Source organism: Bombina bombina, chromosome 1 (assembly GCF_027579735.1).
Source record: "Bombina bombina isolate aBomBom1 chromosome 1, aBomBom1.pri, whole genome shotgun sequence".
Lineage (NCBI taxonomy): Eukaryota > Metazoa > Chordata > Amphibia > Anura > Bombinatoridae > Bombina > Bombina bombina.
In genome coordinates, this window is record NC_069499.1 from 263,637,888 (window position 1) to 263,663,809 (window position 25,922).

Consider the following 25,922-nt stretch of genomic DNA (forward strand, 5'->3'; position numbering starts at 1 on the left):
CTGAACTTCCAACAGTTTCCTTTTACTTATTAAACGGTAAAGCTTTCAAAAAGACTTCATTTGTTTCTGTGTATCTGTACCTGCATTCTGAGTTCCCACACACCCTCATCCCCTCACACCTATCATCCTGCAAGCAGGAAGTATAACAATGCACATCTTGTTTCAATAATTGTTCTCTTCTGTCAGGCCCATTTAATTGTGATGATAGGGCAGAAGAGAACAAGAAATTTTCAAAGATTCACAAACATGTTTCCAAAATTGATGTAAACTGTACCTCTCTGTCCTAATACAATATCTTCCAGAAGACCATGCAGCCGAAAAATTTCTATAAGAAAATAACATTATGGGACAACACTATAACCTTTTGGGATAATCTAAAACTTCCCATACTGGATGAAAAAAAACAAATAGTTTAAATGCCCTTATCGTTTCAGGAGAAGTTAGGAAAGCCATCCAGATCATTTCGAACACAAAGCATCTAGCCTTGATGGGTAACCAGCGAATTTTATAAAATAGTGGAAAGCATAAGCTTTAGAAATTATATTCAACTTTTTAATAATATGACCTAATGTTGCCCAATATACAATATTAAAATTGGTCTTTTCTAGAACATTTCTTTTTTTCTTTTTTTTTTCTTTAAACGATTTTTAGTTCCATTTTTTAACAGGATACAGTTGGGTAATAATGTATCATCAGAAATAACAGAAACAACAGAAGCTTCCTTTTGTATAAAAAATAACAAAATAACCATTATGGTCAAAGCATTTACCACTGCTAATGATCTATATAGTCCTCATATACTAAATATATTCTAATTTTTCCTGTTAATTAAGGCAAAGTGGGGGAAGGGTGGGGGGAGACAGAGGACCTCTCTTCTCATTTATGTGGTCAACTACAATTTCTAGTCTTTGCCTTTAGAAAATGGGACGATACCTGTGTATATAAGAAGTTGAATTTAGTAACCTTAGAAAACTCATGTTCAGTTCCCTATTTTAAGAGGGATTAAGGGGAGATCTTAAATTGCTCCCAGTAAATATTAAAATAGAATTCTAATTTTTGTTTTTTGTAATACCCATATTTTTCAGTGCGAACAGTTCATCCGTCCTGGAGATCCACATCTGTCTTGTAGGGCTAGTGGTTGTTTTCCAGTTTCTTGATATAATGGATTTGGCGCTATAAAGTGCTACTTGGAAAACTGCTAGTCTGATTTTACAAACTTTACCTGGTTTCTGGTTAAATAACGCCTGGGTAACCGTTAATATGAATCCGCTACCAAATACATCTATTCCTAGAGACTCTACTTCTTTCCAAATTGGTTTCAATTCTTTACATGTCCAGCATATGTGTGTCATGGTGCCAACCTCCCCACATTCTCTCCAACATAAAGCCTGTAGGTGTGGGTAGATGGATTTCAATCTGTTTGGTGTGAGGTACCATCTTGTTAATATTTTAAAGTTTAATTCTAAGATGTTTGCTGACCCTGATGATCTATGTGTGTTGTAGAACATTTGTTTCCATTGTTTAGGTTCAATATGTGTTTGTAGTTCCTGTTCCCATCTGGTTATGTAAGTAGGTAAGGATATGTTTTTTAGGCTGCTTAATATTTTCCTTGCTATTGACAGTGTTCCTCTGAATGGAGTGTTAGATAAGCACAGTCTTTCAAAGACGGATAGGTCTCGGGCAAGAACATTTCTATGATAAACATGTATATCCCCTGCAGCAGTGGAATATAGTCCACATACTGTATAAAGAGGAATAAAAACCCCATATATATTAAAAATAATAATATGTTTCAAAATATTTTAAAGGCCTGGAATAAGGTGAAAAAGATTTTGAACTGGAAAAATCGGCATACGAAAAACTATACTGCTCCAGGGAAATCTGGAATTTAAGGCAGCCAGCTTTGTGTTTGCCATTCTTCGGCAAATTAAAAATTATATTGATACACATGACCAGATACGAGCTTTGCGTTATGAGCGGCTCGCGGCAATAGCTTGCAAGTTTATTTCCACTGCTCACCTTAATAGCGCTGCTATTACAGGTTTTACAAAAACCTGCGTTTGTGGGCATATGGCAGCGTTGAGCTCCATACCGCACATAAATACCAGCGCTGCTTTAAGCTGGTTTTTACGTGCTCGTTGCACGATTTCCCTATAGACATCAATGTGGAGAGCCGGCTAAAAAAAAGCCTAACACCTGCAATAAAGAAGCGTAAAGCTCTGTAACGCAGCCCCATTGATTCCTATGGGGAAAGAAAATGTATGTTTAAACCTAACACCCTAACATAAACCCCGAGTCTAAACACCCGTCTAAACTTATTAACCCCTAATCTGCTGCCCCCGACATCGCCGACACCTACCTACACTTATTAACCCCTAATCTGCCACCCCCAACGTCGCAGCCACCACTATACTAAAGTTATTAACCCCTAAACATCTAGCCTCCCTCATCACTAACACTAAATAAATATATTAACCCCTAAACCTAACCCTAAGTCTAACCCTAACACCCCTAACTTTAATATAATTTAAAAAATTAAATAAAACTTACTATTATTACCTAAATAATTCCTATTTAAAACTAAATACTTACCTGTAAAATAAACCCTAAGCTAGCTACAATATAACTAATAGTTACATTGTAGCTATCTTAGGTTTTATTTTGTTTTACAGGTAAGTTTGTATTTATTTTAACTAGGTAGACTAGTTAGTAAATAGTTATTAACTATTTACTAACTACCTAGTTAAAATAAGTACAACGTTACCTGTAAAATAAAACCTAACCTGGCTCACACTAACACCTAACATTACACTAAAATTAAATAAATTACATTAATTAAATACAATTAACTAAATTACAAAAAAAATAAACACTAAATTACACAAAATAAAAAAGAAATAATCAAATATTTAAAACTAAATACACCTAATCTAATAGCCCTATCAAAATAAATAAGCCCCCCCAAAATAAAAAAAACTCCTAGCCTAAACTAAACTGCCAATAACCCTTAAAGAAATCAGCTCTTTTACCTGTAAAAAAAAATACAACCAACCCCCAACAGTAAAACCCACCCCCCCACCACAACCAAACCCCCCAAATAAATCCTATCTAAAAAAACAGAGGCCTAGATTTGGAGTGTTCGTCGGTAGCCGTCAAAACCAGCGTTAGAGGCTCCTAACGCTGGTTTTGGCCGCCCGCTTGGTATTTGGAGTCAGTGTAGTAAAGTGTCTAACGCTCACTTTTCAGCCGCGACTTTTCCATACCGCAGATCCCTTACGTCAATTGCGTATCCTATCTTTTCAATGGGATCTTTCTAACGCTGGTATTTATGAGTCGTTTCTGAAGTGAGCGTTAGAGCTCTAACGACAAAACTCCAGCCGCCTGAAAATAGCAGGAGTTAAGAGCTTTCTGGCTAACGCCGGTTCATAAAGCTCTTAACTACTGTACCCTAAAGTACACTAACACCCATAAACTACCTATGTACCCCTAAACCGAGCTCCCCCCACATCGCCGCCACTCGATTAAAATTTTTAACCCCTAATCTCCGACCTGCCACCATACGTTATACTTATGTACCCCTAATCTGCTGCCCCTAACCCCGCCAACCCCTGTATTACATTTATTAACCCCTAACCTGCCCCTCGCACAACGTCGCCACTGCCCAGCCTACTTAAAATAATTAACCCCTAATCTTCCGACCAGCAAAGCGCCGCCACCTACGTTATCCCTATGTACCCCTAATCTGCTACCCATAACACCGCCGACCCTATATTATATTTATTAACCCCCTAATCTGCCCCCCCTCAACGTCGCCGACACCTGCCTACACTTATTAACCCCTAATCTGCCGAGCGGGACCTGAGCGCTACTATAATAAAGTTATTAAACCCCTAACCCGCCTCACTAACCCTATCATAAATAGTATTAACCCCCTAATCTGCCCTCCCTAACATCGCCGACACCTAACTTCAATTATTAACCCTAATCTGCCGAGCGGTAGCTCACCGCTATTCTAATAAATTGAATAACCCCTAAAGCTAAGTCTAAACCCTAACACTAACACCCCCCTAACTTAAATATAATTTACATCTAACGAAATAAATTAACTCTTATTAAATAAATGATTCCTATTTAAAGCTAAATACTTACCTGTAAAATAAATCCTAATATAGCTACAATATAAATTATAATTATATTATAGCTATTTTTAGGATTAATATTTATTTTACAGGCAACTTTGTAATTATTTTAACTAGGTACAATAGCTATTAAATAGTTAAGAACTATTTAATAGTTACCTAGTTAAAATAATAACAAATTTACCTGTAAAATAAATCCTAAACTAAGATATAATTAAACCTAACACTACCCTATCAATAAAATAATTAAATAAACTACCTACAATTACCTACAATTAACCTAACACTACACTATCAATAAATTAATTAAACACAATTTCTACGAATAAATACAATTAAATAAACTAGCTAAAGTACAAAAAATTAAAAAGAACTAAGTTACAAAAAATAAAAAAATATTTACAAACATAAGAAAAATATTAGAAACAATTTTAAACTAATTACACCTACTCTAAGCCCCCTAATAAAATAACAAAGCCCCAAAATAAAAAATTTCCTACCCTATTCTAAATTAAAAAAGTTACAAGCTCTTTTACCTACCAGCCCTGAACAGGGCCCTTTGCGGGGCATGCCCCAAGAATTTCAGCTCTTTGCCTGTAAAAGAATAAATACAATACCCCTCCCCCCAACATTACAACCCACCAACCCACATACCCCTAATCTAACCCAAACCCCCCCTTAAATAAACCTAACACTAAGCCCCTGAAGATCTTCCTACCTTGTCTTCACCATCCCAGTATCACCGATCCGTCCTGGCTCCAACATCTTCATCCAACCCAAGCGGGGGTTGGCGATCCATCATCCGGTGCTGAAGAGGTCCAGAAGAGGCTCCAAAGTCTTCTCCTATCCGGCAAGAAGAGGACATCCGGACCGGCAAACATCTTCTCCAAGCGGCATCTTCGATCTTCTTCCATCCGGTGCGGAGCGGGTCCATCTTGAAGCAGGCGACGCGGATCCATCCTCTTTCTTCCGTTGTCTCCCGACTAATGACGGTTCCTTTAAGGGACGTCATCCAAGATGTCGTCCCTCGAATTCCGATTGGCTGATAGGATTCCCTATCAGCCAATCGGAATTAAGGTAGGAATTTTCTGATTGGCTGATGGAATCAGCCAATCAGAATCAAGTTCAATCCCTATTGGCTGATCCATCAGCCAATCAGATTGAGCTCGCAGTTTCTATTGCTGATCGGAACAGCCAATAGAATGCAAGCTCAATCTGAATTGGCTGATTGGATCAGCCAATCGGATTGAACTTGATTCTGATTGGCTGATCCATCAGTCCAATCAGAAATTCCTACCTTAATTCCGATTGGCTGATAGAATCCTATCACCAATCGGAATTCGAGGGACGCCATCTTGGATGACGTCCCTTAAAGGAACCGTCATTAGTCGGGAGACAACGGAAGAAGAGGATGGATCCGCGTCGCCTGCTTCAAGATGGGACCCGCTCCGCACCGGATGGAAGGAAGATCGAAGCTGCCCTGCTTGGAGAAGATGTTTGCCGGTCCGGATGTCCTCTTCTTGCCGGATAGGAGGAAGACTTTGGAGCCTCTTCTGGACCTCTTCAGCACCGGATGATGGTATCGCCAACCCCCGCTTGGGTTGGATGAAGATGTTGGGAGCCAGGACGGATCGTGATACCTGGATGGTGAAGACAAGGTAGGAAGATCTTCAGGGGCTTAGTGTTAGGTTTATCGAAGGGGGGTTTGGGTTAGATTAGGGGTATGTGGGTGGTGGGTTGTAATGTTGGGGGGGGGGGTATTGTATTTATTCTTTTACAGGCAAAAGAGCTGAACTTCTTGGGGGGCATGCCCCGCAAAGGGCCCTGTTCAGGGCTGGTAAGGTAAAAGAGCTTGTAACTTTTTTAATTTAGAATAGGGTAGGATTTTTATTTGGGGGGGCTTTGTTATTTTATTAGGGGGCTTAGAGTAGGTGTAATTAGTTTAAAATTGTTGTAATATTTTTCTATGTTTGTAAATATTTTTTTATTTTTTGTAACTTAGTTCTTTTTATTTTTTGTACTTTAGCTAGTTTATTTAATTGTATTTATTTGTAGGAATTGTGTTTAATTTAATTTATTGATAGTGTAGTGTTAGGTTAATGTAGGTAATTGTAGGTAGTTTATTTAATTATTTTATTGATAGGGTAGTGTTAGGTTTAATTATATCTTAGGGTTAGGAGTTTTTTTACAGGTAAATTTGTTATTATTTTAACTAGGTAACTATTAAATAGTTCTTAACTATTTAATAGCTATTGTACCTAGTTAAAATAAATACCAAGTTGCCTGTAATATAAATATGAATCCTAAAATAGCTATAATATAATTATAATTTATATTGTAGCTATATTAGGATTTATTTTACAGGTAAGTATTTAGCTTTAAATAGGAATAATTTATTTAATAAGAGTTAATTTTTTCGTTAGGATGTAAATTATATTTAAGTTAGGGGGTGTTAGTGTTAGGGTTAGACTTAGCTTTAGGGGTTAATCAATTTATTAGAATAGCGGTAGCCTCCGCTCGCAGATTAGGGGTTAATAATTGAAGGTAGGTGTCGGCGATGTTAGGGAGGCAGATTAGGGGTTAATACTATTCATGATAGGGTTAGTGAGGCGGATTAGGGGTTAATAACTTTATTATAGTAGCGCTCAGGTCCGCTCGGCAGATTAGGGGTTAATAAGTGTAGGCAGGTGTCGGCGACGTTGAGGGGGGCAGATTAGGGTTAATAAATATAATATAGGGGTCGGCGATGTTAGGGGCAGCAGATTAGGGGTACATAGGGAGAACGTAGGTTGCGGCGGTTTACGGAGCGGCAGATAAGGGGTTATAAAAAATATGCAGGGGTCAGCGATAGCGGGGTCCGCAGGATTAGGGGTTAATAAGTGTAAGGTTAGGGGGTGTTTAGACTCGGGGTACATGTTAGAGTGTTAGGTGCAGACGTAGGAAGTGTTTCCCCATAGGAAGACAATGGGGCTGCGTTAGGAGCTGAACGCTGCTTTTTTGCAGGTGTTAAGGTTTTTTTCAGCTCAAACAGCCCATTGTTTTCTATGGGAGAATCGTGCACGAGCACTGTTTTTGAGGCTGGCCGCGTCCGTAAGCAACTCTGGTATCGAGAGTTGCATTTGCGGTAAAAAATGCTCTACGCACCTTTTTGGAGCCTAACGCAGCATTTGTTAGACTCTCGATACCAGAGTTAAATTTATGGTGCGGCCAGAAAAAAGCCCGCGGAGCGTTAAGCAGCCCTTTTAACCGCCAAACTCCAAATCTAGGCCAGAAGCTCCCCATTGCGCTGAAAAGGGCATTTGGATGGGCATTGCCCTTAAAAGGGCATTTAGCTCTTTTTCGTTGCCCAAAGTCCCTAATCTAAAAATAAAACCCACCCAATAAACCCTTAAAAAACACTAACCCCCCGAAAGATCCACTTACAGTTTTTTAAGACAGGCGACATCCATCCTCATCCAGCTCTGAGAAGTCTTTATCCAAGCGGCAAGAAGTCGTCTTCCAGGCGGGCAGAAGTCTCATCCAGACAGCATCTTCTATATTCATCCAAGATGGCATCCCTTGAATGTTCCGATTGGCTGATAGAATTCTATCAGCCATTGGGAATTAAAGGGTAAAAAATCCTATTGGCTGATGCAATCAGCCAATAGGATGAGCTTGCATTCTATTGGCTGTTCCAATCAGCCAATAGAATGCGAGCTCAGTCCCTATTGGCTGATTGGATCAGCAATAGGATTTTTACACTTTAATTCCGATTGGCTGATAAAATTCTATCAGCCAATCAGAATTCAAGAGCCATCGAAAGAAGAGGATCTCTGCGCCGCATGTCTTGAAGTTGGGAGCCGCTCCGCGTCGGGAAGATGAAGATAGAAGATTCCCGTCTGATGAAGACTTACTGCCGCCTGGAGGATGACTTCTTGCCGCTTGGATGAAGACTTCTCCCGGCTGGATGAGGGATGGATTCCGTCTTCAAAAACTGTAAGTGATCTTCGGGGTTAGTGTTAGGGTTTTTAATGGGTTTATTGGGTGGGGTTTATTTCTAGATAGGGACTTTGGGCATACAAAAAAGAGCTAAATGCCCTTTTAAGGGCAATGCCCATCCAAATGCCATTTTCAGGGCAATAGGTTTTCTAGATAGAATTTTATTGGGGGGTTTGGTTGTGTGGGTGGTGGGTTTACTGTTGGGGGGTTGTTTGTATTTTTTTTTACAGGTAAAAGAGCTGATTTCTTTGGGCAATGCCCCACAAAAGGCCCTTTTAAGGCTATAGGCAGTTTAGTGGTAGGCTAGGGGTTTTTATTTTGTGGGGTTTTTTTATTTGATAGGGCTTTTAGATTAGATGTAATTAGTTTAAATATTTGATCATTTCTTTTTTATTTTGTGTAATTTAATGGTTTTTTTTTGTAATTTTAGTTAATTGTATTTAATTACTGTAATTATTTAATTTTAGTGTAATGTTAGGTGTTAGTGTAAGACAGGTTAGGTTTTATTTTTAAAGGTAACGTTGTATTTATTTTAACTAGGTAGTTAGTAAATATTATAACTATTTACTAACTAGTCTACCTAGTTAAAATAAATACAAACTAAGCTGTGAAATAAAAATAAAACCTAAGAGAGCTACAAATGTAACTATTAGTTATATTGTAGCTAGCTTAGGGTTTATTTTATAGGTAAGTATTTAGTTTTAAATAGGAATTATTTAAGGTAATTTGTATTTAGATTTATTTTAATTATATGAAAGTTAGGGGTGTTAGGGTTAGACTTAGGGTTAGGTTTAGGGGTTAATATATTTATTTAGTGTTAGTGATGTGGGGAGGCCAGAGTTTAGGGGTTAATAACTTTAGTATAGTGGTGGCGGCTGCGACATTGGGGGCGGCAGATTAGGGGGTTAATAATATTTAACTAGAGTTTTGCGATGTGGAGTGTGGCAGTTTAGGGGTTAATATGTTTATTATAGTGGCGGTGATGTCCGGCAGCGGTCAGATTAGGGGTTAATAATTTATTTTTAGTATTTGCAATGCGGGAGGGGGCCTTGGTTTAGGGGTAGTTTATGGTGTTAGTGTACTTGTAACACTTTAGTTATGAGTTTATGCTACAGCTTTGTAGTGTAAACCCAGTAACACTACTGACTTTAGATGGCGGTAGAATCTTGTCGTTATGGGCTATACCGCTCACTTTTTTGGCCTCCCAGGGGAAAACTCGTATACCGGCGCTATGGGAAGTCCCATTGGAAAAGGACTTTTTGAAAGGTGCGTATGTTACATTGCGTTACGGGCCAAAAAGGTGTGGCGGTACAGCTATACCTGCAAGACTCGTAATAGCAGCGGTAGTGAAAAAACATAATTTATGTAAGAACGTACTTGATAATTCATTTCTTTCATATTGGCAAGAGTCCATGAGCTAGTGACTTATGGGATATACAATCCTACCAGGAGGGGCAAAGTTTCCTAAACCTCAAAATGCTATAAATACACCCCTCACCACACCCACAATTCAGTTTAAAAGACGAATATCCAAGTAGTGGGGTGATAAAGAAAGGAGTAAAAAGCATCAACAAAGTATTTGGAAATAATTGTGCTTTATAACAAAAATCATAACCACCATAAAAAAGGGTGGGCCTCATGGACTCTTGCGCAATATGAAAGAAATTAATTTATCAGGTAAGTTCTACATAAATTATGTTTTCTTTCATGTAATTGGCAAGAGTCCATGAGCTAGTGACGTATGGGATAGCAATACTCAAGATGTGGAACTCCACGCAAGAGTCACTAGAGTAGGGAGGGATAAAAATAAAAACAGTAATTTTCCGCTGAAAAAATTAATCCACAACCCAAAAAATAAGTTTATTCTCATAAATGAAAGGAAAAAACTTAAATCAAAAGCAGAAGAATCAAACTGAAACAGCTGCCTAAAGAACTTTTCAACCAAAAACTGCTTCTGAAGAAGCAAATATTTTAAAACGGGTAGAATTTAGCAAATGTATGCAAAGAAGACCAAGTTGCTGCTTTGCAAATCTGATCAACTGAAGCTTCATTCTTAAAAGCCCACAAGTAGAGACTGATCTAGTAGAATGAGCTGTAATTCTCTGAGGCGGGGCTTGACCCGACTCCAAATAAGCTTGATGAATCAAAAACTTTAACCACGAAGCCAAGGAAACAGCAGAAGCCTTCTGACCTTTCCTAGAATCAGAAAATATAACAAATAGACTAGAAGTCTTTCTGAATCTTTAGTAGCTTCAACATAATATTTCAAAGCTCTAACCACATCCAAAGAATGTAAGGATTTCTCCAAAGAATTCTTAGGATTAGGACACAAGGAAGGAACAACAATTCTCTATTAATGTTGTTAGAATTCACTACCTTAGATAAGAATGAAATGAAGTCCGCAAAACCGCCTTATCCTGATGAAAAATCAGAAAAGGAGATTCACAAGAGAGAGCGCATAATTCAGAAACTCTTCTAGCAGAAGAGATGGCCAAAAGAAACTACACTTTCTAAGAAAGTAGTTTAATGTCCAAAGAATGCATAGGCTCAAAAACGGAGGAGCCTGCAAAGCCTTCAAAACTAAATTAAGACTCCAGGGAGGAGAGATTGATTTAATGATAATGATATGAACCAAAGCCTGCACAAAACAATGAATATCAGGAAGTTTATCAATCTTTCTGTGAAATAAAACAGAAAGAGCAGAGATTTGTCCCTTTCAAGGAACTTGCAGACAAACCGTTATCCAAACCATCCTGAAGAAACTGTAAATTCTATGAATTCTAAAAGAATGCCAAGAGAATTTATGAGAAGAACACCATGAAATGTAAGTCTTCCAAACTCGATAATAAATCTTTCTAGAAACAGATTTACGAGCCTGCAACATAGTATTAATCACTGAGTCAGAGAAACCTCTATGACTTAGCACTAAGCGTTCAATCTCCTTACCTTCAAATTTAATGATTTGAAATCCTGATGGAAAAACGGACCTTGAGATAGAAGGTCTGGCCTTAGTGGACAGTGGCCAAGGTTGGCAACTGGACATCCGGACAAGATCCGCATACCAAAACCTGTGAGGCCATGCTGGAGCAACCAGCAGCACAAACGATTGCTCCATGAGGGATCTTGGAGATCACTCTTGGAAGAAGAACTAGAGGCAGGAAATATAAGCAGGTTGATAACACCAAAGGAAGTGTCAATGCATCTACTGCTTCCGCCCGAGGATCCCTGGATCTGGGACAGGTACCTGGGAAGGTTTTTTGTTTAGATGAGATGCAATTAGATCTATTTCTGGAAAGCCCCCACATCTGAACAATTTGAGAAACACATCTGGGTGGAGAGACCATTCTCCTGGATGTAAAGTCTGATGACTGAGGTAATCTGCTTCCCAATTGTCTATACTGGGATATGAACAGCAGAAATTAGACAGGAGCTGGATTCCGCCCAAACAAGTATTTGAGATACTTCTTTCATAGCTTGAGGACTGCAAGTCACAACCCTGAATGATTGACCATATGCCACAGTTGTGACATTGTCTGTCTGAAAACAAATGAATGGTTCTTTCTTTAACAGAGGCCAAAATTGAAGAGCCCTGAGAATCGCACGGAGTTCCAAAATATTGATTGGTATCTCGCCTCTTGAGATTTCCAAACTCCTTGTGCTGTCAGAGATCCCCAAACAGCTCCCCAACCTGAAAGACTCGCATCTGTTGTGATCACAGTCCAGTTGGACAGACGAAAGAGACGCCTAAAATTATACAATGGTGATCTAACCACCAAGTCAGTGAAAGTCGAACATTGGGGATTTAAGGATATTAATTGTGATATCCTTGTATAATCCCTGCACCATTGGTTCAGCATACAAAGCTGGAGAGGTCTCATATGAAAACTAGCAAAGGGGATCGCGTCCGATGCTTGCAGTCATGAGACCTAAAACTTCCATGCACATAGCTTACTGAAGGGAATGACTGAGACTGAAGGTTCCGACAGGCTGCAGCCAATTTCAAATGTCCTCTTGTCTGTTAGAGACAAAGTCATGGGACACTGAATCTATCTGGAAACCTAAAAAGGTTACCCTTGTCTGAGGAATCAAAGAACTTTTTGGTAAATTGATCCTCCAACATGTCTTCGAAGAAACAACACTAGCTGATTCATGTGAGATTCTGCAGAACGTAAAGATTGAGCAAGTACCAAGATATCATCCAAATAAGGAAACACCGCAATACCCCGCTCTCTGATTACAGAGAGTAGGGCACCTAGAACCTTTGAAAAGATTCTTGGAGCTGTTGCTAGTCCAAAAGGAAGAGCAACAAATTGGTAATGCTTGTCTAGAAAAGAGAATCTCTGCAACTGATAATAATCTGATGAATCGGAATATGAAGATATGCATCCTGTAAGTCTATTGTGGGACATATAAATCTTGCTGAACAAAAGGCCGAATAGTCCTTATAGTCACCATTTGAAAGTTGGTACTCTTAAATTTCGATTCAAAATTTTTAGATCCAAAACTGGTCTGAATGAATTCTCTTTCTTTGGGACAATGAATAGATTTGAATAAAACCCGAGACCCTGTTCCTGAAACGGAACTGGCATGATTACCCCTGATAACTCCAGGTCTGAAACACACTTCAGAAAAACCTGAGTCTTTACTGGGTTTACCGGAATGCATGAGAGAAAAAATCTTCTCACAGGCGATCTTACTCTGAATCCTATTCTGTACCCCTGAGAGACAATACTCTGAATCCAATGATTTTGGACTGAATTGATCCAAACATCTTTGAAAAATTTTAATCTGCCCCCTACCAGCTGAGCTGGAATGAGGGCCGCACCTTCATGCAGACTTGGGGGCTGGTTTTGATCTCTTAAATGGCTTGGATTTATTCCAATTTGAAGAAGGTTTCCAATTGGTAGCAGATTCCTTGGGGGAATGATTAGGTTTCTGTTCCTTATTTTGACAAAAGGAACGAAAACAGTTAAAAGCTTTAGATTTACCCTTAGGTTTTTTATCCTGAGGCAAAAAAACTCCCTTCCCCCCAGTAACAGTTGAAATTATTGAATCCAACTGGAACCAAATAATTTATTACCTTGGAAAGAAAGAGATATCAATCTGGATTTAGAAGTCATATCAGCATTCCAAGATTTGAGCCACAAAGCTCTTCTAGCTAAAATAGCTAAAGGCATAGATTTAACATCAATTTTGTTAATATCGAAAATGGCATCACAAATGAAATTATTAGCATGTTGAATCAACTTAACAATGCTAGACAAATCATTGATCCGATACTTGTTGCACTAAAGTATCCAACCAAAAAGTTGAAGCAGCTGCAACATCAGCCAAAGAAATTGCAGGCCTAAGAAGATGACCTGAATATATATAAGCTTTCCTTAGATAAGATTCAAGTTTCCCATCAAAAGGATCTTTAAAAGAAGTACTATCTTCCGTAGGAATAGTAGTACATTTAGCAAGAGTAGAGATAGCCCCATCAACTTTGGGGATCTTTTCCCAAAACTCCAATCTAACTTCTGGCAAAGGATACAATTTTTTAAACCTTGAAGAAGGAATAAAAGAAGTACCAGGCTTATTCCATTCCTTAGAAATCATATCATAAATAGCATCAGGAACTGGAAAAACCTATGGAATAACCACAGGAGGTTTATAAACAGAAATTAAACGTTTACTAGTTTTAATATCAAGAGGTCTAGTTTCCTCCATATCCAATGTAATCAACACTTATTTTAACAAAGAACAAATATACTCCAATTTAAATAAATAAGAGGATTTATCAGTGTCAATATCTGAGGCAGGATCTTCTGAATCAGATAGATCCTCATCAGAGAAGGATAATTTAGTATGTTGCTGGTCATTTGAAATTTCATCAACCTTATGAGAAATTTTAAAAGACTTTTTAAGTTTATTAGAAGGCAGAATGGCAGATAAAGCCTTCTGAATAGAATCAGAAATAAATTCTTTTAAATTTATAGGTATATCTTGTGCATTAGATGTTGAGGAACAGGCAACAGGTAATGAACTATTACTGATGGATACATTATCTGCATGTAAAAGTTTATCATGACAACTATTACAAACCACAGCTGGAGGTATAATCTCCACAAGTTTACAAGAAATGCACTAAGCTTTGGTAGAACTGTTATCAGGCAGCAGTGATCCAGCAGTGAATTCTGAGACAGGAACAGATTGAGACATCTTGCAAATGTAAGAGAAAAAAACAACATATAAAGCGAAATGATCTATTTCCTTATATGGCAGTTTCAGGAATGGGAAAAAATGCAAACAGAATAGCCTCTGACATAGGGAAAAGGCAAGAGGCAAATAGAATGGGGTCTAAATAATGAAAATATTTGGCACCAAGTATGACGCACAACAAACAGAAAAAAAAATTTTGGCGCCAAATACGTCCGGAAATGACACACTCGTGTCATAAATGATGCAACCTTGTGAAAGGACCCGGCGTCAACGAAGATCCCGGAAATGACGAATTTGCATCAATGAACGTAACTTCGCGCCAAAAAAATCTTGCGCCAAGAATGACGCAATAAACTTTAGCATTTTGCGCCCTTGCGAGCCTAATTCTGCCCACAATTTAGAAAAATGACAGTCAATTGAAAAAAGACTACACCACAGGTAAGAAATACATTTCTAAAAAAATGCATTTCCCAGATATGAAACAGACAGTCTGCAAAAGGAAATATACTGAAACCTGAATCATGGCAAATATAAGTATAATACATATATTTAAAACTTTATATAAATACATAAAGTGCCAAACCATAGCTGAGAGTGTCTTAAGTAATGAAAACATACTCACCTGAAGACACCCATCCACATATAGCAGATAGCCAAACCAGTACTGAAACAGTTATCAGTAGAGGTAATGGAATATGAGAGTATATCGTCAATCTAAAAAGGAAGGTAGGAGATGAATCTCTACGATCGATAAAAGAGAACCTATGAAATAGATCCCCGTGAGGAAAACCAATGCATTCAATAGGTGATACTCCCTTCGCATCCCTCTGACAATCATTGTACTCTGAGAGGAAACGGGCTTAAAAATGCTGAGAAGCGCATATCAACGTAGAAATCTTAGCACAAACTTACTTCACCACCTCCATAGGAGGCAAAGTTTGTAAAACTGAATTGTGGGTGTGGTGAGGGGTGTATTTATAGGCATTTTGAGGTTTGGGAAACTTTGCACCTCCTGGTAGGATTGTATATCCCATACGTCACTAGCTCATGGACTCTTGCCAATTACATGAAAGAAAAGCAGCGTTATGAGCCATAACACAAAACTCGTAATTTAACCGTCTGTTAAGAGAAAGGGGTAACCAAATATGGGATGAGTACCCATTAAATATAAGTCTCAAGCTATTTATGAAACAGAAATATAGCTTGAAATCCATCATGCTTAACTTGTGGAAACTATTAGTCAAGAGACTAAAGAGTATGGAGTACATTGCTTCCAATTCAAATTGATAGTAATAAAATATTTTTTTTAAACAATCAGGGCATCAACATTGTCAAAGGAACTAAGATAGTCACAAATTAGCTTATTTCATAGAGATTATTTTACCTCTAATAGGGTTTTAAAATGGAATAAATCATTTCAAATCTGGTGTATAAAGTGCAGATTTTCAAACTCAGATTTGTTCTATTACTTTTGGAGTTGCCACATAATCAATTTTGGGGAAAGGGTCTATTATTCGGCCTCTCAGATTTTGACACATCCTATTGGTATAGGGTATGAACAGTTGTTTTTTTTGTAATTTTGAAATATTTCTAAAACTGAAAGATGGTTTATGACAACATTAATATTATTGGCAAGGAAATATATTTTCAAAGTGAGGGTGCAAGAACTGCCCTCTTCTGTGCACAGTTTAAAGCAACGGATGATTAAGCAGATGGTAATAGAAAAACAAAATTTATGCTTACCTGATACATTTCTTTCTTTCCGGAAATGGTGAGTCCACGGCATCATCAATTACTGTTGGGAATACCACTCCTGGCCAGCAGGAGGAGGCAAAGACCACCACAGCCAAGCTGTTAAGTATCACTTCTCTTCCCACAAACCCCAGTCATTCAACCGAAGGTAAATGGAGAAAAAGGAAGCAACACAACGTGTAAAGGTGCCTGAGGTCTTAGACAAAACTAACTGTCTTAAATAAGGACGGAGCTGTGGACTCACCATATCTGGAAAGAAATTTATCAGGTAAGCATAAATTTTGTTTTCTTTCCTAAGATAAGGTGAGTCCATGGCATCAACAATTACTGTTGGGAATCAATACCCAAGCTAGAGGACACAGATGATTAGGGAGAGACAAAGACAGGTAACCTAAACAGAAGACACCACTGCTTGAAAAACCGTTCTCAGTCTCAGCAAAAGGCAAAAGTATCGAATTTGTAAAATTGGAAAAAAGTATTAAGAGAAGACCTAGTTGCTGCCTTGCAAATCTGTTCCATAGAAGCCCAAGAAGAGGAGACAACCCTAGTGAAATGAGCTGTAATTCTCTCAGGAGGCTGCTGTCCAGCAGTCTCATAGGCCAAATGAATTATACTTCTCAACCAGAAGGAAAGAGAAGTAGCAGTAGCTTTCTGACCCTTGCATTTCCTAGAAAAAAAAGAAAAGGACAGAAGACTTGCGAAAATCCTTAGTCGCCTGCAGATATAATTTCAGTGCATGCACAACATCCAGGTTGTGTAACAAACGTTCCTTATGACAAGAAGGCTTAGGACATAAAGAAGGAACGACAATTTCCTGATTAATATTTCTATTCGAAACAACTTAAGGAAGAAAACCTAATTTGGTACGAAGAACCACTTTATCGGCATGAAAGATAAGATAAGGAGAATCAAACTGCAAAGCTGAGAGTTCTGAGACTCTCCAAACAGAAGAGATAGCAACAAGAAACAAAACCTTCTAAGATAACAATGTAATATCTATGGAATGCATAGGCTCAAACTGAGCCTGCTGCAAAACTTTAAGAACAAGGTTAAGACTCCAAGGAGGAGAAACCGACTTAAACACAGGCCTGATTCTGACCAGGGCCTGACAAAAAGATTGCACATCTGGCATGTAACAAAACGGGCAAAGCAGAGATCTGACCCTTCAGAGTACTTGCTGACAAACCCTTCTCCAGACCTTCCTGGATAAATGACAACATTTTAGGAATCCTGACCCTACTTCAAGAGTAACCCTTGAATTCACACCAATAAAGACATTTACGCCATATCTTATGATAAATATTCCTAGTAACAGGCTTGCGAGCCTGAATCATAATTTCAATGACCAACTCAGAAAACCCACGTTCAATCTCCAAGCAGTCAGCTTCAGAGAAACGAGATTTGGATGGAGGAAAGGACCCTGAAGTAGAAGGTCCTTCCTGAGAGGCAGTCTTCAAGAATGGAAGAGACGACATCTCCACTAGATCTGCATACTAGATCCTGTGAGGCCATGCAGGAGCTATGAGAATCACCGACGCTCTCTCCTGCTTGATACGAGCAATGACTCGTGGAAGGAGAGCGAATGGAGGAAACAGGTAAGCAAGATTGAAAATCCAAGGAACCACCTGTGCATCTATCAGAGCGGCCTGAGGATCCCTTGACCTTGAACCGTACCTCGGGTGCTAGGCATTCTGCAGAGACGCAATCAGATCCAGCTCCGGTACCCCCCATTTGAGGGTCAAGCTGGAGAACACCTCCGGATGGAGCTCTGGGATGAAAAAACTGTCTGCTCAGAAAGTCTGCTTCCCATTTGTCCACTCCTGGAATGTGGATAGCAGATAGATAGCAATTGTGAGCTTCCACCCACTGAATAACCCGAGCTACCTCCTTCATGGCTAAGGAACTCAGAGTTCCTCCCTGGTGATTGATATAAGCCACTTAGGTTATGTTGTCTGACTGGAACCTAATAAACCGGGCTAAAGCTAACTGAGGCCAAGCATTGATTAATGCTCTCAACTCCAAGATGTTTATGGGGAGAGCATACTCCTCCCAAGTCCCTGCACCTTTAACGAGTCCCAGACTGCTCCCCAGCCCAGCAAGCTGGCATCCGTGGTCACAATCACCCAAGAAGGTCTCCAGAAACAGGTGGCCTTAGACAGATGGTCCTGAGAAAGCCACCACAGGAGAGAGTCTCTTGTCAACTGATCTAGATCTATCCTCTGAGACAGATGCGCATAATCCCTGTTCCATTGTCTTAGCATGCATAACTGCAGAGCTCTCAAATGGAACCAAACGAATGGGATGATGTCCATGGAAGCTACCATCAGACCAATTACCTCCATACATTGAGCCACTGAAGGTCGAACAGTAGACTGTAGAGAGAGGCAAGAAGAAAGGATCTTGGCTTTTCTGACCTTCATCAGAAATATTTTCATCAATAGGGAATCTATTATGGTCCCTAAGAAAACAACCCTTGTAGCTGGAACAAGGGAACACTTCCCTAGATTCACTTTCCAACCGTGGGAACGTAGAAAAGACAACAAGATCTCTGTATGAGAGTTTGCTTGTTGAAAAGATGGAGCCTGAACCAGAATTTCGTCCAGATAGGGTGACACTGCAATTCCCTGAGACCGGATCACTGCCAAGAGAGTCCCAAGAACCTTTAAAAAAATTCTGGGAGCTGTGGCAAGACCAAAAGGAAAAGCTACAAACTGAAAGTGTTTGTCCAGAAAGGCAAATCTCAGAAATTTGTGATGATCCCTGTGAATGGGAACATGAAGGTACGCATCCTTCAGGTCCATGGTCGTCTTGAACTGACCCTCTTGGACCAAAGGAAGAATGGAACGTATAGTGTCCATCTTGAAGGACGGTACTCTGAGAAACTTGCTAAGACATTTCAGGTCTAGAATAGGTCAGAAAGTTCCCTCTTTTTTGGGAACCATGAACAGGTTAGAATAGAACCCTAGACCCTGTTCCTGAATCGGAAAAGGAAATACCACTCCCAAATCTAAAAGGTCCTGTACACATTTCAAGAACGCCTCTCTTTTTATCTTGTTCTGCAGATAATCTTAAGTGGTGGAACCTGCCCCTGGGAGGAAAGTCTTGAACTCTAATTTGTAACCCTGGGAAGGAATTACACCCGCGTTACGCTGGATCTGTTCCCTGCATTAACGCTGAAGCCCAATCCCCGTTAAAGAAAATACTGCACATAGACTCTCTGAATCACCATCCACAGAGGAACTATTCTAACAATCTGTCTGGAGTACGCAAACAGACCATTTTTTTCTTATTTTTTGCTGCTATTATGGACAACTAATCATGCTGGGTATTAGCGGAATATAACTACCCCCAACTAATTCACTGTTTTTTACATTCACTGTTGTTTACATACACTGTTTTGGAAGTATGTCACTGTGTTTCCTTCTGTAACTTTTTCTGTTTATTAGCACCACACAGAATTGCTATCATTTGTTTTTGTTTTGGAATATTGGATTGTTATTAGCACTACACACAATTGTTATCATTTTAGATCTAATTTTTAGCCTTTGATATTTGGATTATCGGATTGTTTATTTGAGCATTTGACATAATTAGATATCTCTCACTGAGCATATCATCATTTTTTTCTATTGGTTTGTGCACGCTAACAGGCACGTCATATTGTTCACACTCAGCTCAATCACATACCCAATCCCACAAGCGGAACACTGTTACTGAACCTCTAAAGAGGTATAGCGAATCTGCATCCTTTTTTCCTCGTCTGTACTTGGTTTCCAACGTTCTTAAGTACATAGGGATTCATTACGAGTCAGAGTGGAGAGTGATTTCCTATTTAGGATCTATTCAATCCTCGCTCATTATATTATACATACTTATATATCAGGGATACTGATCAGGCTATATTAACACTAGAGTTTTTACCCAGCACAAACTGTATAAAGGTTGTTTCTAAAGTGTGATAATATCACCCTGGTTTTATATCGTCTAAGAGTTTTTGATTTTATATTGTTAAATACATGGATCATGTGACTTGACTTGTTGTATGCTATTGTAAATCATTTTTATCTTATCTGTATAAGATTTGTACTGTATCTGTATAAGATATTTCATCATCAGCTGTTTTTAGAAGATTGTTTTTAATAAAATGATCTACTAATAATAAGTTGAATATCGCTTATGGTTTTATTTTGAACCCTGCCTCATAAGTTGGCGCTTTGATATTTTTCTGATTTTCCATTACTCATTGACCACTAGGGGTCATCCATCAGAGCTAAGGGTTTATTAGCAGTAGGCGCTAAGTGTAATCTCAAACTTTGACCTTTATTTGTATCCTAGGCTTCACTGAGCAGCCACTGCAAGGTTCCATTAGATTCAAGGGTCATAATGAATTCCTTACAAAGTTTAAGACAACCTATCAATATTAATATTAGTGAGACAGAAAGGGAAAATCATTTAATAGAAGAAGAGGAAGATACTATAGATGTACAGTTAATCTTTAGAGAACTAGAAAAATTACTTATCTCTGAAGTAAAATATAAAGGGGAAATATCATTCCTCAAGAAGTGTTTAGAATTAGGGATTATCCCAAAGGGACTACTAGTACATAAAGACTGTGCATTTCCACTTTCAGACACCATAACAGAAAAATGGAAGGAAGTATTAATAGAGACAGCTAATAAAATGAATTATTGAATACAGAGAAACACAAGTTACGAAGATAGATTTAGAAATTAAGGATAATGAAGTAATCATTTTGAATTTAGAAAATTCAGGGCCAGAATGTGAAGAGATTGCAGATAAAAAAGAGACTTTGGTCAAAAAAGTAAGTAAAATAAGGGAGGACATTATTAAAAAGAAGACTAAGAAACTGATGAGGGAAGTAGAAAAGAAAAAGGATGATGAACAAGACAGTTTGGAAATTGAGGAAAGCTTAAATGAGAAAAATACACATAATGAGAATGACATTAATGAATCTAAAATTTGGACAACAGTAACATATAAAAAATTAGAAAAGAGAATTTTTATCCAAAATATTCTGAGACGCAACAACACACTCCCAATTATAGGAATAACATGCCAGATAATTATAAAGATAATGTGAACACAGAACGAAGATTTAGTCATAGCGACCAAAGACATGAACACAATAGTCGACTATATAATCAGAGACAAGGAAATTTTGGAGGATATTACACTAAAAACAGGCATAATAGAAGCATGTATGAAGGACCATACAATAACCCAAGAAGGAATAACTATCATTTTGAAGGGCCATACAATAACCCAAGAAGGAACAACTATCACTTTGAGGAAAGGAAGGAGAGAAGGGGATACCAAATGAACCCCTATGGAGAGATAAAAAGAGAATTGGATTATGAATATAGAGAGAGAGGTACCCATGGAAACTGGAACAACCGATACCACCCTGAGAGAGACTGGAGGAACCGAAAAATCCAAGAAAGACAGCATCATCAGGATAGGAGATACTTCCAGCAAAGACAATACAATGAAAGAGGAAGATTCTATGAGGAAAAGTATGATCACTGTTATGAAAATAGAGATCTATATGATACACCGAGACACGAAAAGAGACAAGAAAGACCAAGAGAGGAATTTGACAATATGAAACTAAAGGAAGTAAGGAGGAATGAAAGGTCTGAAGGACAAACTAAGAAAGAGACTGGAGTGAACCCATCAAATACTTCAATGTTGTCAAATATACAAGTACCCCACTCTTCCTCCTCTTTTTTAGAGTTGAATTACCAAAACCACAAAGAAGGGGAACGGAATCAATCCACATCCAGGGCAAAAACAAAACCCACAGAGGGAAAAGAGGAGGTATCAAGATAAAGAAGAAGGGGAATAGAACAAAAGATCAAGAAGAAAAAATGACCGACAAAGGGATATTCAATCTAAGCTCTTATGAATTAAATAATGATGAGAAATCTATTCTAGGACTCGGCTTATCATTTGTACCTTCCAGAAGTCTGGATAAGTTCACCACTTTTGTGAATACAAAAGAGTTCATCAGAAAGCTAACTCTGAAAAGATTCTTTCTCAAATCCGTTCTTGAAAGGATGGGCAACGGATATAAGGAATATAACCCTATGTTGCAAGATGAAGGTCATAAACATACAGATTTGAAGCCGAAGTCGACATTCTACCCCCTAACCCATAAGGGGACAGCATTGGAAGCATTTGAGACAATAGCTTGCCGGGAAATACGAGATCTTGATCCAAAGAAGTTAGGTTTGAAAAATAAAAATCTGTCTGGGAAACAATTCCAAACCATAAAACAACTGGAACAGAACCAGAACCTCACCATCAAGCCCGCAGACAAAGGCGGTGGAATTGTGGTGATGGATAGATTTAAGTACAACAACGAGACAGATAGGATCTTGGGCGACGAGAACACATACCAAAGATTAAAAGAAAATCCTGCCAGCATATATAAAAGAAAACTGGCAGATCTCTTGAAGGGAGCAAAGGAAGACAACATTCTGAATGATAGAGAGTACAACTATATCAACGTACAATTTCCAAGGACTCCAATAATATACCATCTCCCGAAGATACATAAAGATCTCAACAATCCCCCAGGAAGACCTATTATCTCAGGGATAGGGTCCCTGAGTAGTAACTTGTCCGAGTATGTGGACAGCCATTTACAAAAATATGTGAAAGAACGTCCGTCTTATTTAAGGGATTCCACCCAGATAATAAATCTCCTTGAGGATATAAGCTGGGAGGAGAACTTCATTCAAGTCACTTGTGATGTGACGGCCCTATACACAAGTATACCCCATGAAGAAGGGTTGAAAGCTGTAAAATTCTATCTGGAGAGAGATGAAGAGATACCGCCAAGACAATGTGACTTTATACTAGAAAGCATCCACTACATCCTACATCACAACTATTTCTGTAATGATGGCAAGTTCTATCGACAAGTATGTGGGACGCGATGGGGACCAGGTTCGTGCCCAGCTATGCCAATCTCTATATGGCGAAGTGGGAAGAGATCTTTTGGGAATCGTGCCCAGCGAGCGCGGACCTGGTCCTCTATCGTCGTTACATTGATGACATCATATTAATTTGGAAAGGGTCTCAAGAAGACCTAGAATATACCATCAGTGTTATGAATAAAAATGAAGCTAATCTACACTTCACATACGAATGGAGCCAAACATCATTAACCTACCTGGACTTGAATATAGAGGTGAAGGAAGGTGCCATTGAAACATCAACACACTTCAAAAAGGTGGACAGTAATAACTAGGTCCACCAAACCAGCTGCCATCATAGAAATTGGAAAAATAATATCCCAAAGGGACAACTTCTAAGGATGAAGAAGAACTGCTCGGATCCCCATAAATGGGAAGAACAAGCACAAATAATAAAGGATACATTTCTAGAGAGGGGCTATAAGGAGAAACTATTGGACCAAAAGATAGAAGAGATCAGAGATATTGAAAGAAAGGAATTTACCAAGTATAAAAACAAGGTTAATAAAAACACAAATGGGGACGACCATATCCTAAACGTGCCGTTAATAACGGAATACAGCGAAAACAGTAAAATCATCAAAGACATCTTTCACAAACATTGGAACATACTTAAGGATGATGACATCCTCGGGGAAAAGCTACCACAGAAACCGAAGTTTGTGTATACAAGGACCAAGAATCTTAAAAGCAAATTGGCCCCAAGCACACAAAAGAAAAAACATAATTTATGTAAGAACTTACCTGATAAATTCATTTCTTTCATATTAGCAAGAGTCCATGAGCTAGTGACGTATGGGATATACATTCCTACCAGGAGGGGCAAAGTTTCCCAAACCTTAAAATGCCTATAAATACACCCCCTCACCACACCCACAATTCAGTTTAACGAATAGCCAAGAAGTGGGGTGATAAGAAAGGAGCGAAAGCATCAAAAATAAGGAATTGGAATAATTGTGCTTTATACAAAAAAATCATAACCACCACAAAAAGGGTGGGCCTCATAGACTCTTGCTAATATGAAAGAAATTAATTTATCAGGTAAGTTCTTACATAAATTATGTTTTCTTTCATGTAATTAACAAGAGTCCATGAGCTAGTGACGTATGGGATAGCAGATACCCAAGATGTGGAACTTCCATGCAAGAGTCACTAGAGAGGGAGGGATAAAATAAAGACAGCAAATTCCGCTGAAAAATTAATCCACAACCCAAATCAAAAGTTTCAATTTTTATAATGAAAAAAACTGAAATTATAAGCAGAAGAATCAAACTGAATTGTGGGTGTGGTGAGGGGTGTATTTATAGGCATTTTAAGGTTTGGGAAACTTTGCCCCTCCTGGTAGGAATGTATATCCCATACGTCACTAGCTCATGGACTCTTGCTAATTACATGAAAGAAAACCATCTGAAGTAAAGGACACATTCGGGAGGACAGTGAGAGGTTTTTTTCCCTTGTCATACATGTAAGGCATGTAAATGCGGTGTAAAGACTGCCGAATTCCAATCCCATAACAGCTCTGAAAAGTTTAAGATCAGAGATCAAATCCGATGTCAGGATAAGAACGTAGTGTATATACTTCAATGCCCTTGTGGCCTTCAGTACGTGGGACAAATGTCTAGGCCATTAAGGGACAGAATACGTGAACACCTCTTATGCATCGAAAAACTCAATAGGGAGACATCCCTGTATAAACATTTCTCCGAGAAACATCATGGAGATATCAAATCATTAAGATATATAGGGATCAGTCATATATGCCATTTAATTGAAAAATCGAGGTTTCATTAGCATACCATTAATGCTTTATATAACTGTCAAAATATTTTGTTAAATTTTGTTTGTATCTTTTTCAAAAGAGGCGTTTTATGTTCTATGTTTGATATGCAAAACCTCAGTAAAAAATATTTTTTTTAAAAAAAAGATATATAGGGATACGAAAAGTTCCAAAAAATTGGAGAGGGGGCAATCATGAAAAGCAGCTACTGATTGAAGAATCTAAATGGATCTTCTCCTTGGATTGTTTATACCCGAGGGGGCTAAACAACAAAGAAGACCTGTCCCACCTCCTAAATAACAACTAAATACATCTGAGAAATTCCCAAGGATAGGCCGGATGACATCCCTCTCTCTAACCATTATCTGTATACCTATATAAATAAGAAAAAGGCAAAATAGCTCCAACTCACTCTCTTTAGCCATTAAAAAATATTTACACCTATTGAAAGAATAATAAGGTGAAATATCCTTACTTCCCTGACTTTAAGGGACTGAGCGAAGGACCATGATAGTCTTGGATGAAAATGATCAAGGAAACTGATGGCTATTTTTTAATTATCCAAGGCTGGATCCCTCTAGTCCACAGTAGATCCTCAATTGTTATTATAAACATAGCGGCCTTTTTTTCCAACAAGTGAACCACTTTCCTGTGCGGATTAAGGTCAAATTCCAACTCTGTATTTTCTCCTCTTTATTGAGAATCAAACAGAGGACTGTAATTAGTAATTCTAACTCCTATCTCTCTCCATATATCTCCCTCACCTTGAGCTAATCAAGCATAAGGTCTAAACAATTTATTCCTATATTTTTATGTTTTATGTATTATAAGATTCGCTGGATTTGTATTACTTATATAGAGTCCTAGTCAGATCAGAAAATTTCTTCGAAATATCCTCATTAGTACCCCAAAAGAACAAGAAATTGCCCAGACAAATAATTTAATTCAAGAACAACAATTTATGATGAAGTCGGGAGAAAGTAATATATGCAGTTAATACGGTTATTACGTTCTGCTATATAGCCCTTTAAGGCTAAAAAGCTAACTATAAAGTATTCTATCTAACAAACTATT